Below are 15,624 nucleotides of genomic sequence, written 5' to 3'. Positions count from 1 at the left end.
GGATGTGTAGTTCAGTGGTAGAACAGAGACCCCAGACCTTCAAAGAAATTGTTAAGAATTTCAAGATGGCAATTAGAAGATATCAAATCACGAATGGAGCCCTTCTTTGTGTGGATTCCTGTGTGACTGCACATCAAATGTCCACGAGCAGGTCCTACCTACAAAATAATTGTAGTTACTAATCACCATATTAATAATTTTCATATAGCTAATACTCCATTGAGATATTATAATATGCAAGGCACACTTTGACTGCTTCGGTTACACAGAATCACTTACTCCTTTAGAAAGGAAAAAAAAATGAAGTACTAGAACATTCAATATCTTATCTCAGGCCATGCAACTACCAAGTCTACAAAGCCAGCAGTTGTCTGATCCTAAAGGTCTATCTGATTCTAAAACCATCTACTTTAACTAATTTAATGCAATGAGTTCTCTATAGCAATCTATTCTTTTTTCCATTTTATTTGAATTTAGAAACTTAGGCTCAGAAAAATATTTGGACAATTCACTTAAAGTGACCTTGATTAGGTCATATACTTCCAACTAGTCCTCTGATATTCCTGGTACCTCACAAAAAATCTGGTATTGAGTACACAGTCATGTAATACACATGCAACTAAACTGAGCACCAGAGCCACCTGTGTTCAACAAAGAAAAAAATCTAATTTTCCTATTATTCAAAATACATGCTTCTGAATAATTGTTTTCATTTTAAAGAAATTAATTTGTTTTAAATGTTTCTCATTAGTGATGATTTTCCTGAAAAAAATACCATACACAAAAATAATTTTTAATTTTCTTCTAAAGGTAAGCACTTAGATCTGAAGAGCTAACAGCCCAAGTATATCATCTCATAGTAGAAATTAAGAAGAAATGCAAAATATTCATTTTGGATGAATTTCAGATTTTTTTTTCTTAATATGGCTTGGACTTGATAAAGTAACAAAGTTGTATGTCCTTGGACCTCTCTTTTCTATTTTCTTCATGTCATTTTATTTTTTCCATTATTTTTTAATTCTGGGGATGGAACTAATTTATTGTGCCTTAGTTCCATATGGCACCATGTCCATTATAAAGCTGAGCAAAGAGGGTAACTCAGATTACTTTGTCACCTTCTCTTTACAATTATTATCAACTTCGTTAGCAGAGTTTATCACACTTCTGTATTTCCAGGCTAATTTTTCATACCTCACTTACAGAGATTGTATTGTAATTTTGTGTTTCTTTGTCTGGTTCTCCATCCAAATTCCTGAGTGCATTATCTTATCGATATGTCCCCAGACTCTATCACAGAATCTGGCACATACAAGGCATTGGTTAATATTGACTAATTGAAAGCATACATGCAAGAGTTAATGCATAAGCAAATGGGGCAATTCAAACAAGACACTCCAATGAGTGCTGAAATTAAGAGCAAATGTTCAGTTTTAGACATTGTTCATTATTGCTTTCTGCTGGGCTTAAAAATGTCATATTCTATAAAATGTATCAAGTCCTCAGAATTAAAATGTCATCAAACCCCCTACCAGACCATGTTATGCTAGCTTGATATTTGAAAGCACTACAATTACAATTCATTATGCCAACTGCTGATACAGTTCCAGGCTATGGGGCATCTGCTGAAAATGATGGGAAATAAAAATCTGTGGGTCCCCTGGAAGGGAGGTTGCTATGTTTAAAAAGCTAAAATCCAGGCAAGAACTCACCAGATGCTTTGTGGACTGAAGAGCTGAGTTCCAGTTCCTTGGGGACCTGAACAGATGGGACTCCCTGAACCCAATCTCGAAGAGGAGTGTCTATGGCAAGACGCCTGGTTTCTGCCCCAATTGCTTATTTCCTTTGCCCCCAAGGCTACAATGCACAGAAGTGAACTTATTCTTTGCAATATATGAAGCTAATACTTTACAGAAATCCAGAAAATTCTTCCCAATGTGTTTTCTGTGCATACCTGTTTGTATGGTTGGCTACACAGTATAGAAAAGTATGGCAAGCCTTGTTATTTTATTTATGCCCTTAGAGGAGGAAGGTTATGCAGGCTGCCAAAGTGGGGATTAGGCTCACAGAGGTAACAGTTAAGTACCAATGAGAACTGTGGGGAGAAAATTCCACTGAAAGCTCATGTATAAGAAGGCACCTAAGAAATACCTTCTGCTGTTGCTTCTTACCCTTATGTCTCAGACCCTTCCCCAATATCCCAGGAATCTAGGCTGCATTTTGTTTTGTTTCGTTTGGTTTTCCCCCTGCAAGATTCCTATGGAGCTCATTCCATCTAACTTTATAAAAAGACTGAGAACGTGGAAAAAGAAGTGAGATTACCCTATGACATGGAAGCAATGTAGGGTAACAGTTAAGGGCAAGAGCTCTGTAGTTGGGTTACTTGGGTCTAAATTTTAGGTTTCTTATTTAGTAATTGTTTCCCCCTAGTTACCTAACTTCTGTTTCCATGTCTTCATTTGTCAGATAGGGATGGTATTAATGTGTAACACTGTCATGCTCAGAACAGAGGAAGCACTGAAAAGATGGTACATCCCTTTATGTGATCTAATAATAGAAGCAACACCTTATGGTTTGGATCTGAGGTATCCCCCAGAAGCTCATGTGTGAGACAGTGCAGGAATGTTCAGAAGTGAAATGATTAGATCATAAGAGCTACAACCTAATTGGTAGATTAATTCACTTGACTGGATTAACCAGGTGGTAACTGTATGCAGGAAGAGTATGGCTGGAGGAAATGTGTCACTGGGAGTGGTCATCTGGGATTTATATTCCGTCCCTGGTGAGATGAGCTCTCTCTGATTACTGGCTGTCATGAGCTGGGATAATATGCTCTCCCATGTCCTTCTGCCATGATGTGCTGCCTCATCTCGGGCCCAGAGCAATGGAATTGGCTGGCGATGAACAGAACCTTTCAAACCATGAGCCAAAATAAACTTCCTCCTCTAAGTTGCTCTTATTGGGTATTTTAGTTACAGCATTGCCAAGCTGACTAAAACACAATACTAAAAATAAAATACCAGAAACCCACCAAAGATAGTTTGTTCTCTCATAACTGTCTGATACGTTTGAAACGCTGAATATCAAATTATTTCACACAATTTCATTAATTTATTTTTCAAAAATAAAACACTGTTCTACTGTGTTCCTGATGTCCGCAGGCATAGGCCTATCCAGTAACTTACTGGATGTTATGAATATTATCTTATTATATGAGAAATTTAAAAATGCTTAATATAGTATTATTATTACTCTGGAATGTGCTAACTCCCTTATCCTTCCAAGGAGAGCTCTGAATTTCAATGTCCATTTGTATAGTGCCCAGTGCAATCAGAGGTACCCTGAAGTGTATCTGACTGGGATTGGTTTGGAAGATCTGATTCAAGCAATGTGCTCTACTAGTAGTAGTCAGCTCATGGATGGAAAATTAAGGTCAGAGCCTACCTCTACCACTCACAGTCGTGTATTCTGCTGAGATCTCAGAGTCCTCATTTGTATAATGGAATTATTATTATTACCTCATGTGGATTCCTAGGAAATATGCTAAAGGGAAAGTGGGATTTCTGAGCTTTACTATCCTGGAAATTAAAGGAGGCAAATGTAATTGGTCTCCACCTGCATTTTAGTGTTGACACTTTATTACAGCAGAAGAGATGAAATACACTATTTTCAAGATAGGGAAAAAGGGAATCAGGTCTGTGATAAACCAGTTTATGCCACATTAGGAGTTGTCTAATTCTTTGACATTATCACAAAGACCATCTTAAACACCATGTTAATGTTTTAAAAGCAAAACTGCCATCTTCCATGTTTTAAATCGGGCAGAGAAAATTTCTTTTCTTTCTAGACCTGAACGTCTGTGAGAAAACTGTAAGCCTACTTGCCTACTTTCTAGCTGGGCTGAAGCAGACTGTCTGGGTCAGTAAACCAAGACCCTAGTTCCAGGAAAGCAGCCCAGAGTAGCAAGAGAATTGTCATTCATCTTCCAGGTCAATGGAGCAGCCCAAGAACTTAGCCTAAATATATACTGTAGCTATTCTTAAGAAGATGAAGATAGCTGTTCTTTGAGTTAGCTCTCTCCAGCTGAAACAATGAAATGACATATAGTGAATATCTGACCAAGAATGGAAACTTGTACTATGAAAGGTAGCTTGTAGCCACAATGTCAAATAGCTGATCAAAGATTGAACATGCTTTGTCAGTTAGGTCAATGCACAAGTCCTTATGTTAAGGGAATCCCTTTGAATTTTCTTATAGGATATTAACCTTGTTTTACATTTCCAAAACCCATCTTCAAAGGATTCATTCAAGTGAGTCAAGTGAGAACATATGACCACTCAGAATCAAGGCAGTACTACCTGAAGTTATATAGTATCTCAAGTAAAAGGAGAATCTTTAGGAAAAAGCAGAGTAGGGGAGCAAAAAGTAACTCTCTTCCCTAAAGAGGAAATGAAACACCTGGGACGGTCAATATAAAGGAATTGTAAAATTCTACCAACCAACACGTAGACTGTGACAACAGAATAACAGAGAAAAGGCAGAAAGTCAACTTCAACAAGGAATCTAGGAGAAATGAAAACCTGGGGATACATTGTTTAATCCTGACTTTGGAACCCAAATGGGAAGTTTCTCTGCTAACTCAAGAAGTCATCTATTCTCACAAGTGAAGCAACTCACAGACGTCATCTAAGACTTCCTCATCCTCCAAGTTCCTGCAAGGCCATTTCTCCAATAAGTCACACAGCCTTGCACTTCAAAACTGGGCAGATAGGGCTTCCAATCACTCCTGCAAGGTAGGTGGGCCTGCGACCCACCAGCAGAAGAGGAGCAGTGGCCTGCTGAGAGGCAGAGCCGCCCCCTCCCCCTGCGCCGGCAAGGTAGAGGGAACTGTGACCACCCACAGAGCAGGCCCAGCGGCCTGCTGAGGGGCAAAGCCGCCCCCCACCCCCCGCGCCTGCCAGGTAGGCGGAACTGTGACCACCGACAGAAAAGGCCCAGTGGCCCACGGAGGGGCAGAGCTTCCAATCACTCCTGCAAGGTAGGCGGGCCTGCAACCCACCAGCAGAAGAGGAGCAGCGGCCTGCTGAGAGGCAGAGCCGCCCCCTCCCCCCGTGCCTGCAAGGTAGACGGAACTGTGACCACCATCAGAACAGGCCAGACCTGCAACCGACAGACAGAACAGGCCCAGTGGCCTGAGGAAGGGTAGAGCCGCCACGCCCCCCGAGCCTGCAAGGTAGGCGGACCTGCGACCCACTGGCAGAACAGCCCCAGAGGCCTGCAGAGGGGCAGTGCCGCTGCCTGCGCCTGCAAAGTAGGCAGAACTGCGACCACCAACAGAATAAGCCTAGCGGCCCGCAGAGGGACAGAGCCGCCGCCCGTGCCTGCAGGGTAGGCGGACCTGCTACCGACCGGCAGAGCAGGCCCAGTGGCCTGCCGGCGTGGTAGGCACATTGCCCCAATTGGAGGAGGGGCAGAGCCGCCGCCCGCGCCTGCGAGGGAGACTTTGCAACTATACAAGACCAATATAAATATATAGGGGGAAAATTCAATAGCACAACAGTTTCACCAAGTAGAAAGGAACGCGAACAGTATGAAGAGACAAGGAAAGAAAGGTCCACAAGCAATGCAGGTCAACTCAACGTTAGAAGAGGTAATAGCTGCAGCAGATGGAATGTCAGTTAAAGAATTCAGGATATACATGCTTCAGATGATCTGGAGTCTCAAAGAAGACATCAGACAGCAAAATCAGACAATGAAAGATCACTTCAACAATGAATTACATAAACAAATCCAAGAAGCAAAAGATCAACTATACAGGGAGATAGAGGTTATAAAAAACAAACAAACAGAAATCCTAGAAATGCAGGAAGCAATAAACCAACTTAAAAACTCAATGGAGAATACTACCAGCAGAGTAGAACACTTAGAAGATAGAACATCAGACAATGAAGATAAAGTATTTCAACTGGAAAAGAACATAGACAGCTCAGCAAGACTGTTAAGAAACCATGAGCAGAACATCCAAGAAACATGGGATAACATCAAGAGACCAAATTTAAGAGTCATTGGGATACAGGAAGGGACAGAGTTTCAAACCAAAGGAATGAGCAATCTATTCAATGAAATAATACGAGAAAACTTCCCAGACTTGAAGAATGAGACAGAACCCCAAATCCTAGAAGCCTACAGGACGCCGAATGTGCAAAATCATAAGAGACCCACACCTAGACACATTATAATGAAGATGCCCAACATACAGAATAAGGAGAGAATTTTAAAAGCTACAAGAGAAAGGAAGCAGATCACATTTAGGGGTAAGCCAATCAGGATAACAGCTGATCTTTCAACACAGACTCTGAAAGCTAGAAGATCCTGGAATAACATATTTCAAACACTGAAAGAAAATGGGTTCCAACCAAGAATTGTGTATCCAGCAAAATTAAGCTTCAGGATGGAGGATGAAATTAAAACCTTCCACGATAAACAAAAGTTTAAAGAATTTGCAGCTAGAAAACCATCTCTTCAAAACATCCTCGCCAAGGAAGAGGAAATGGAAAATAACAATGAAAACCAACAGTGGGAGGTAGGACAGTAAAGGCGGGGGGGAAATAATCAAAGAGGAAAACAAACCATGTTTAGTAACATAAATAAACAAATATGGCTGGAACAATAACCCATATCTCAATAATAACCCTAAATGTTAATGGCTTAAACTCACCAATTAAGAGACACAGGCTAGTAGAATGGATCACAAAACAAGACCCAACAATATGCTGCCTGCAGGAGACGCATTTGATAGGAAAAGACATACATAGGCTGAAGGTGAAAGGTTGGGAAAAATCATATCACTCATATGGACTTCGGAAACAAGCAGGAGTGTCCATACTCATATCAAATAAAATAGATTTCAAGCCAAAGTTAATCAAAAGAGATAAAGAGGGACACTACATACTGCTTAAGGGAACCATACACCAACAAGACATAACAATCATAAATATATATGCCCCAAACAATGGTGCAGCTATGTTCATCAAACAAACTCTTCTCAAGTTCAAGAGTCTAATAGACCACCATACAATAATCATGGGAGACTTCAACACACCTCTATCACCACTGGACAGATCTTCCAAACAAAAGTTGAATAAGGAAACTATAGAACTCAATAACACTATTAATAACCTAGACCTAATTGACATATATAGAGTATACCACCCAACATCAAGCAGTTACACTTTTTTCTCAGCAGCACATGGATCCTTCTCAAAAATAGATCATATATTATGTCACAGGGCAACTCTTAGACAATATAAAGGAGTAGAGATAATACCATGCATCTTATCTGATCATAATGGAATGGAACTGAAAATCAACGATAAAAGAAGGAAGGAAAAAGAATACATCACTTGGAGAATGAACAATAGGTTACTGAATGATCAATGGGTTATAGAAGACATCAAGGAGGAAATTAAAAAATTCTTAGAGATTAATGAAAACACTGACACAACATATCAGAATCTATGGGACACATTGAAAGCAGTTCTAAGAGAAAAATTCATGGCTTGGAGTTCATTCTTTAAAAAAAGAAAAAACCAACAAATCAATGATCTCATACTTCATCTCAAAATCCAAGAAAAAGAAGAGCAAAACAACAGCAAAAGAAGTAGAAGGCAAGAAATAATTAAAATCAGAGCTGAAATTAATGAAATCGAAACAAAAGAAACAATTGAAAAAATTGACAAAACTAAAAGTTGGTTCTTTGAAAAAATAAACAAAATCGACAGACCCTTAGCCATGCTAGCGAAGAGAAGAAGAGAGAGAACTCAAATTACTAGCATACGGGATGAAAAAGGCAATATCACAACAGACACTTCAGATATACAGAAGATAATCAAAAATTATTTTGAATCCTTATACTCCAATAAATTAGAAGATAGTGAAGGCATAGATAAATTTCTTACATCATATGATCTGCCCAGATTGAGTCAGGAGGATATAGACAACCTAAATAGACCAATATCAATTGAGGAAATAGAAGAAACCATAAAAAGACTACCAACTAAGAAAAGCCCAGGACCGGATGGGTATACAGCAGAGTTTTACAAAACCTTTAAAGAGGAACTAATACCAATACTTTTCAAGCTACTTCAGGAAATAGAAAAAGAGGGAGAACTTCCAAATTCATTCTACAAGGCCAACATCACCCTGATACCTAAACCAGACAAAGACACTTCAAAGAAAGAAAACTACAGACCAATATCTCTAATGAAGCTAGATGCAAAAATCCTCAGTAAAATTCTGGCGAATCGGATACAAAAACATATCAAAAAAATTGTACACCATGATCAAGTAGGATTCATCCCTGGGATGCAAGGCTGGTTCAATATACGGAAATCAATAATGTTATTCACCACATCAATAGACTTAAAAATAAGAACCATATGATCATCTCGATAGATGCGGAAAAATCATTCGACAAAGTACAGCATCCCTTTATGTTCAAAACTCTAGAAAAACTAGGGATAACAGGAACATACCTCAATATTGTAAAAGCAATCTATGCTAAGCCTCAGGCTAGCATCATTCTGAATGGAGAAAAATTGAAGGCATTCCCTCTAAAATCTGGAACAAGACAGGGATGCCCTCTCTCACCACTTCTGTTCAACATAGTTCTCGAAACACTGGCCAGAGCAATTAGACAGACGAAAGAAATTAAAGGCATAAAAATAGGAAAAGAAGAACTTAAATTATCACTATTTGCAGATGACATGATTCTATACCTAGCAGACCCAAAAGGGTCTACAAAGAAACTATTAGAGCTAATAAATGAATTCAGCAAAGTGGCAGGATATAAAATCAACACGCATAAATCAAAAGCATTCCTATATATCAGCGACAAATCCTCTGAAATGGAAATGAGGACAACCACTCCATTCACAATATCTTCAAAAAATAAAATAAAATACTTGGGAATCAACCTAACAAAAGAGGTGAAAGATTTATACAATGAAAACTACAGAACCCTAAAGAGAGAAATAGAAGAAGATCTTAGAAGATGGAAAAATATACCCTGTTCATGGATAGGCAGAACTAACATCATCAAAATGGCGATATTACCAAAAGTTCTCTATAGGTTTAATGCAATGCCAATCAAAATCCCAACGGCATTTCTTGTAGAAATAGAGAAAGCAATCATGAAATTCATATGGAAAAATAAACGACCCAGAATAGCAAAAACAATTCTAAGCAGGAAGTGTGAATCAGGCGGTATAGCGATACCAGACTTCAAACTATACTACAGAGCAATAGTAACAAAAACAGCATGGTACTGGTACCAAAACAGGCAGGTGGACCAATGGTACAGAATAGAGGACACAGAAACCAATCCACAAAACTACAACTACCTTATATTTGATTAAGGGGCTAAAAGCATGCAATGGAGGAAGGATAGCATCTTCAACAAATGGTGCTGGGAAAACTGGAAATCCATATGCAACAAAATGAAACTGAATCCCTTTCTCTCGCCATGCACAAAAGTGAATTCAAAATGGATCAAGGAGCTTGATATCAAATCAGAGACATGCCATCTGATAGAAGAAAAAGTTGGCTACGATCTACATACTGTGGGGTCGGGCTCCAAATTCCTCAATAGGACACCCATAGCACAAAAGTTAATAACTAGAATCAACAAATGGGACTTACTCAAACTAAAAAGTTTTTTCTCAGCAAAAGAAACAATAAGAGAGGTAAATAGAGAGCCTACATCCTGGGAACAAATCTTTACTCCTCACACTTCAGATAGAGCCCTAATATCCAGAGTATACAAAGAACTCAAAAAATTAGACAATAAGATAATAAACAACCCAATCAACAAATGGGCCAAGGACCTGAACAGACACTTCTCAGAGGAGGACATACAATCAATCAACAAGTACATGAAAAAATGCTCACCATCTCTAGCAGTCAGAGAAATGCAAATCAAAACCACCCTAAGATACCATCTCACTCCAGTAAGATTGGCAGCCATTAGGAAGTCAAACAACAACAAGTGCTGGCGAGGATGTGGGGAAAAGGGTACACTTGTACATTGCTGGTGGGACTGCAAATTGGTGCAGCCAATTTGGAAAGCAGTATGGAGATTTCTTGGAAAGCTGGGAATGGAGCCACCATTTGACCCAGCTATTCCCCTTCTCGGTCTATTCCCTAAAGACCTAAAAAGAGCATGCTACAGGGACACTGCTACATTGATGTTCATAGCAGCACAATTCACAATAGCAAGACTGTGGAACCAACCTAGATGCCCTTCAATAGATGAATGGATAAAAAAAATGTGGCATTTATACACAATGGAGTATTACTCTGCATTAAAAATGACAAAATCATAGAATTTACAGGGAAATGGATGGCATTAGAGCAGATTATGCTAAGTGAAGCTAGCCAATCCCTAAAAAACAAATGCCAAATGTCTTCTTTGATATAAGGAGAGTAACTAAGAACAGAGTAGGGTCGAAGAGCATGAGAAGATGATTAACATTAAACAGGGATGAGAGGTGGGAGGGAAAGGGAGAGAGAAGGGAAATTGCATGGAAATGGAAGGAGACCCTCAGAGTTATACAAAAGTACATACAAGAGGAAGTGAGGGGAAAGGGAAAAATAATACAAGGGGGACAAATGAATGTCAGTAAAGGGGGCAGAGAGAGAAGAGGGGAGGGGAGGGGGGATAGTAGAGGATAGGAAAGGCAGCAGAACACAACAGACACTAGTATGGCAATATGTAAATCAATGGATGTGTAACTGATGTGATTCTGCAATCTGTATATGGGGTAAAAATGGGAGCTCATGACCCACTTGAATCAAAGTGTGAAATATGATATATCAAGAACTATGTAATGTTTTGAACAGCCAACAATAAAAAATTAAAAAAAAAAGATTAAACTTAAAAAAAAATATGGATTTCTGCCATAAGAAATATTTAAAGCATTTTCATATGTGCAAGAACTGTAAAAAAAAAAAAAAAAAAACTGGGCAGATAACCTGCATTACATATTTTCTCACGAATTTTTGTTCTTCCATGCAAATGGAAATTACTCTACTTCTCTTTGAACAAAGAGAGCACAAAAAGAGACCCAAAAACAAATTTGATGAGCTGGGTTCACCACAAAAGATGATAAATTGAGAATCCATCACAATTTTCTTAAGTTCTTTGTTGTCCAAAAGAGGATAGATAAGGATTTTCACTAAGGAAACACTTCCCCCCTTTTCAGGATTAATGAGGGTACATTGTAGAAATTAGGGTATGTCCACTGCCAGTGGCAGAGGGGACCATCCTGATTACATTCAGGAATCAACTTCCCCCCACCCCACCGAGGCAAAAGACTTACATCAGACTGGATATTTTTTTGAACCTCATCTACCTCTTAGCATCTTACAAATTTTGAGTGATAAAACACTCTAAGTGTAATTAAAGGCTGAGCTGACCTAATTAAGTTGATGAAATTTTCAGTAGGGATTTAATTCCCTCTCGCATTTCACTCATTTTTTTCTCCCTCTACCATCCTCCTTTAGGCTAATTCTGAGCAATTTTTAGTGGCAGCATTTTAAATTACCTCACACAGGTAGTGTCTCTATTGAAACACAACTGGTAGCAAAATCTCCAGCAGGTACAGGAAGGCTAAAAACAAACTTCAAATGAAGAACTCTAAGGTGTTTTATTGAATACACAACCCTTTCCTACTTCTCCAGTTTCCTTTCATCACTAACAAATTATGATGCATAGTGTCTACCCTGTAGGAGGGAAATAGGTATTTTAAAACATTTTGGCATTTTCAAGACACAAGAGACTAAGAAATACACAATAGCAGGAACAGTTTTTCTTTTTTCTTTTTTTTTTTTTTTTGGTACTGAGATGGAACCCAGGGGTACTCTATTATTGAGCCACATCCTCTGCCCTTTTTACTTTTCATATTGAGACAGTGTCTCACTAAGTTGCTGAGGCTGGCCCCAAACTTGTCATCCTTCTGGTTTAGCTTCCAGAGTTGCTGGGATTACTGGTGTGCACCACTGCACTGGCCAGGAGGGGCACTTTATAATGAGAGAGAAGCTTCACACTTGTTGATAGATCATTTACTACAGAAGCCCTCATGGTCAAAATACTGGGATAAAAACATACATTAGTAAGAGTTCCATCTCTCTTAGAAGATTAAAAAAGAAATCTCTAATGAGCAATTCAGGAATTAGCTCTGACACTTTTATACAAGATGCTTCCTAAATTGTCTAAGGTGAGAGGGCAGGGCTGTAGGTATCCTTTGAAGGATCCTGAACATTTGACTCATATGATGTGCTTTCTCCTGTAGGGTTCTTACTTCCTTTCCTATTGTAGCATTTACTCATTAAACTCTCTGTTAGAAAAATTATATTTAAAATAATAGTTATTAAGCAACATGTTTTAGTCTTTATTGATGTTATAAAAAAATAAAAAGATGTGAATAAGTGTTTCTCCCAAGACATGTTTAGTGCTGCTTTTGTAAAACTCAGATTGAAAAGCATATTTTAGTGACCTACTGTCCTCTAGGAATTACATTGACATAGGTAGGGTATTCATTATTTCCAATATTTCCTTTAACTTTTTTCTTTTTCTTTTTTGGCAGGGATTGCAGGTGTGTGCCACCAAGCCCAGCTCCTTTAACTTTTCTTAAATTTTTATCTATGAAAGCAATTTTCAGTGAACTCAAACATTTATTCACAGGTTTTTTGATTTATTTATGATGAAAATATATTTTTTAAAAACTTATTTTGATCCTCATTTTAAACAGAATACTATATGAATTTCAGGTTGGGTTTTATCAAAATTTTTTATAACTGATTTTATTTTGGAATTTGATAATCACCTTTTAAATATTAACTTCCTTACTGAGCATCAAGTCTCCTAAGTGCAATTCCAGTCTCGTTTCACAGTTTTAAAAAAAAAAAAAAGTGCCGTGGAAGGGAAGAACCAAGTTGCTATGGTGCTTTCAATGAAAACTAGACCTCAGGTTGTTTAAAAATGTTAAGCAATTTCCTTTTTCACTTTAATTTGTTTTTTGGAGGGGTGGTGGGTACCAGGGATCGAACTCAGGGGTACTTGACCACATTCCCAGCCCTATTTTTTATTTTATTTATTTAGAGATGATAGGGTTTCACTGAGTTACTAGCGCCTCACTGTTGCTGAAGCTGGTTTTGAACTTGTGATTCTCCTGCCTCAGCCTCCAGAGCTACTGGGATTATAAGTGTGCACCACCACACCTGGCTTCACTTTAATCTTCAAAGAATGAAGATATGAAGCTGTAAGACCTGCAGGTCATTTCTCTTTTTATACTATGAGTGTCACTGTTTACAATGAAACAGACTCATCTCATCCAACATATTTCATTTGTTAGGATTCTGTGTTTTTATCCTGCCTTATCACCTTATAGCTTTTGGTCAAGTGACTCTTCTAAGTCTGTTTCCTCACTTCTAGGATTTTTTTCTATTCCAACACTCCCAAATTTCTTCTATGACCTCAGACAAGGTGTCCTTAGACTCTCCCAGGACTGTTTAGTCTAACAGAAACTATATATTGGATTGAAAATAAAAATATAATGAGCCAATAAAAGAAGCTATAATTAAAAAATCACAAAGGCATGTGTTGCAGGCTGCGAAGTCTAAACCAGAGTTTAGGACAATTTACAAAGGCTTATTGTTAAGAGATTGTATATAAATGAACATTGGTACATTTCAATCTTTTCAGTAACTACAAGGCTGACCTCTATGAAATAAGTTGATTTAATTCAAAACCTGTGATACTTTGTCACTATTTTATCATAAACTGGTAAAGCAGGGAATTCTAAGTAGCAGTTCAGACATGGAAGGAAAGCATGAACTATCAAAAAGTTCTACAACTAAAACATGTTTTGATACATAGGCTGAATATGTCTATATCCTTCCAACTTTTACTGTTAAGAGGAAATAAGTGAAAGAGATTATACAAGTGAATAAAATCCAGCAGTATTTGTGGCAATGGAACAAATACTGTGGAAAGGAGAGAAGTGGGAAGAGCCCTTTCCATTATGAGGACTGATTTGTATCCAAAATCCATAGCAGGAAGAATATGCATGACACCTCCTTCGAGGGACTTAGGAGCTGCCAGGTAAAAGTCACTTAGAAGACCACTTGACTTCTAGCTTTTGCAGTTTTTGTGGTTCAGTTAATATAGAAAAAGGTGAATACTAAGGTAAATCAACTCATACACATTTAAACATTAAAGATGTTCCTCTGAAGCACAGTTTAATTGGAAACTGTTGTTTCAGATTAAAGCAATTAACTGCAGCTTAATACCCGCAAAATTTGCCTTCTCTCTGCTGAGAACTGGCAGAAGACTAGGTGTCTCAGTTGAACTCAGTCATCACAGAAATCCTCATTTTATTACAGAATGCCCAAAAAAGCCCTTTAGTTAGATTTCCAATTCTGGGAAATTGGAATGGGAATTGGATTCCCATTCCCTTTTCCAATCAATCTATAGCAAGTTTAACTTTGATAGATAAAGCAAGGCTTTATCTAGCTTTATCTAGCTGACCCAATTCATAATGAAAGTAAGGAACATGGATGGTATGGGTGTTTGGGGGTTGGGTTCTGCCCGCCACTTCCCATCACCAGAAAAGGGTCTTAGAATGTTCTTAGAAAGTCTAACTATGTTTTTACAATGTTTCTTCCTAACCTGAAATACACTGTCCATCCCCTGACTGCCCAAATCTTGGCATTCTTCCAGACTCTCACATTCTCTTTCATGTGTCTTCCTGATTTGCTACAACTCTCATTGCACCTCACCTTCTCTTTAATTGAAGTGAGTATAACTACCATACAATTTAATGCCTCATGCCTCATAGTCTACTAGATATTTCTATATATTGTTTTCCTTTATAGTAAACTTGAGGGTATGTGCAGTCTTACATGGCAATGACCCTAATGAAAATAATACGATGGGACCTGGGATGTTATTGCAGTTCAGAGGACAAAGGGCTCTGAAATTGGACTTCCCTGCCTTGAACTCCACTTATGAGCTTACTTATCATCGTGGGGCCTTCCTCAAGGAACTCACCTGCCCCAAACCTCTATTTCTTTGTTTTAAAACATGCAGATAGTAAAATTACTACCTACTAATGTAAAAGTCCCTGAAAAGCTCTTAGGAAAGTACTAAGCACAAGGTAAGAACTCTGAAAATGTACTGTTTTCCTCATAATGATAACAGTAATTATTTTAAATAGTTCATTATTACCTATAGAGCACAACATAGGCCTAGGTCATATTACGTATTTGTAAAGTGTCAAACTTACCCCTGAGAGTCAATCAACCACTCCAATCCCAGAGTATGGGTAGATCCAGCCTTTCAGAAATATGTCTCCTTGTTGTTTGTTATGACTCTAGAATTTTTAAGTCCCCTGGAGGACTGTTCTCTCTGTACACACATAATGGGGAATGACACACACAGTGTCACATGGAAGATGGGCAAAGATACCCAGCAGTGACTGTTTTTCACTGATGCTTATGTGAGTCAAGCTTATATGATTAAAATATTTTCTTTAGAATCAGCCAAACTATGTCTTTTTTTGGTCAACA

General features: G+C 38.3%; 1 protein-coding gene across 29 annotated transcripts in view; it reads right to left on the bottom strand.

Moving 5' to 3' along the window:
- The window catches only part of Nrxn1 (neurexin 1), a 1,098,127-nt gene that overhangs the window by 662,876 nt on the left and 419,627 nt on the right, over positions 1–15,624 (bottom strand). The gene's annotated exons all lie outside the window — the stretch shown is intronic.

This window comes from Marmota monax, unplaced genomic scaffold (genome assembly GCF_021218885.2).
Source record: "Marmota monax isolate L192 unplaced genomic scaffold, Marmota_monax_Labrador192_F-V1.1 WCK01_AAM20220418_F8-fsc00015, whole genome shotgun sequence".
In the NCBI taxonomy this organism is placed as follows: Eukaryota; Metazoa; Chordata; class Mammalia; order Rodentia; family Sciuridae; genus Marmota; species Marmota monax.
The sequence above is the reverse complement of the archived record's forward strand: the minus strand, read 5'-3'. Positions and strand labels throughout refer to the sequence as shown.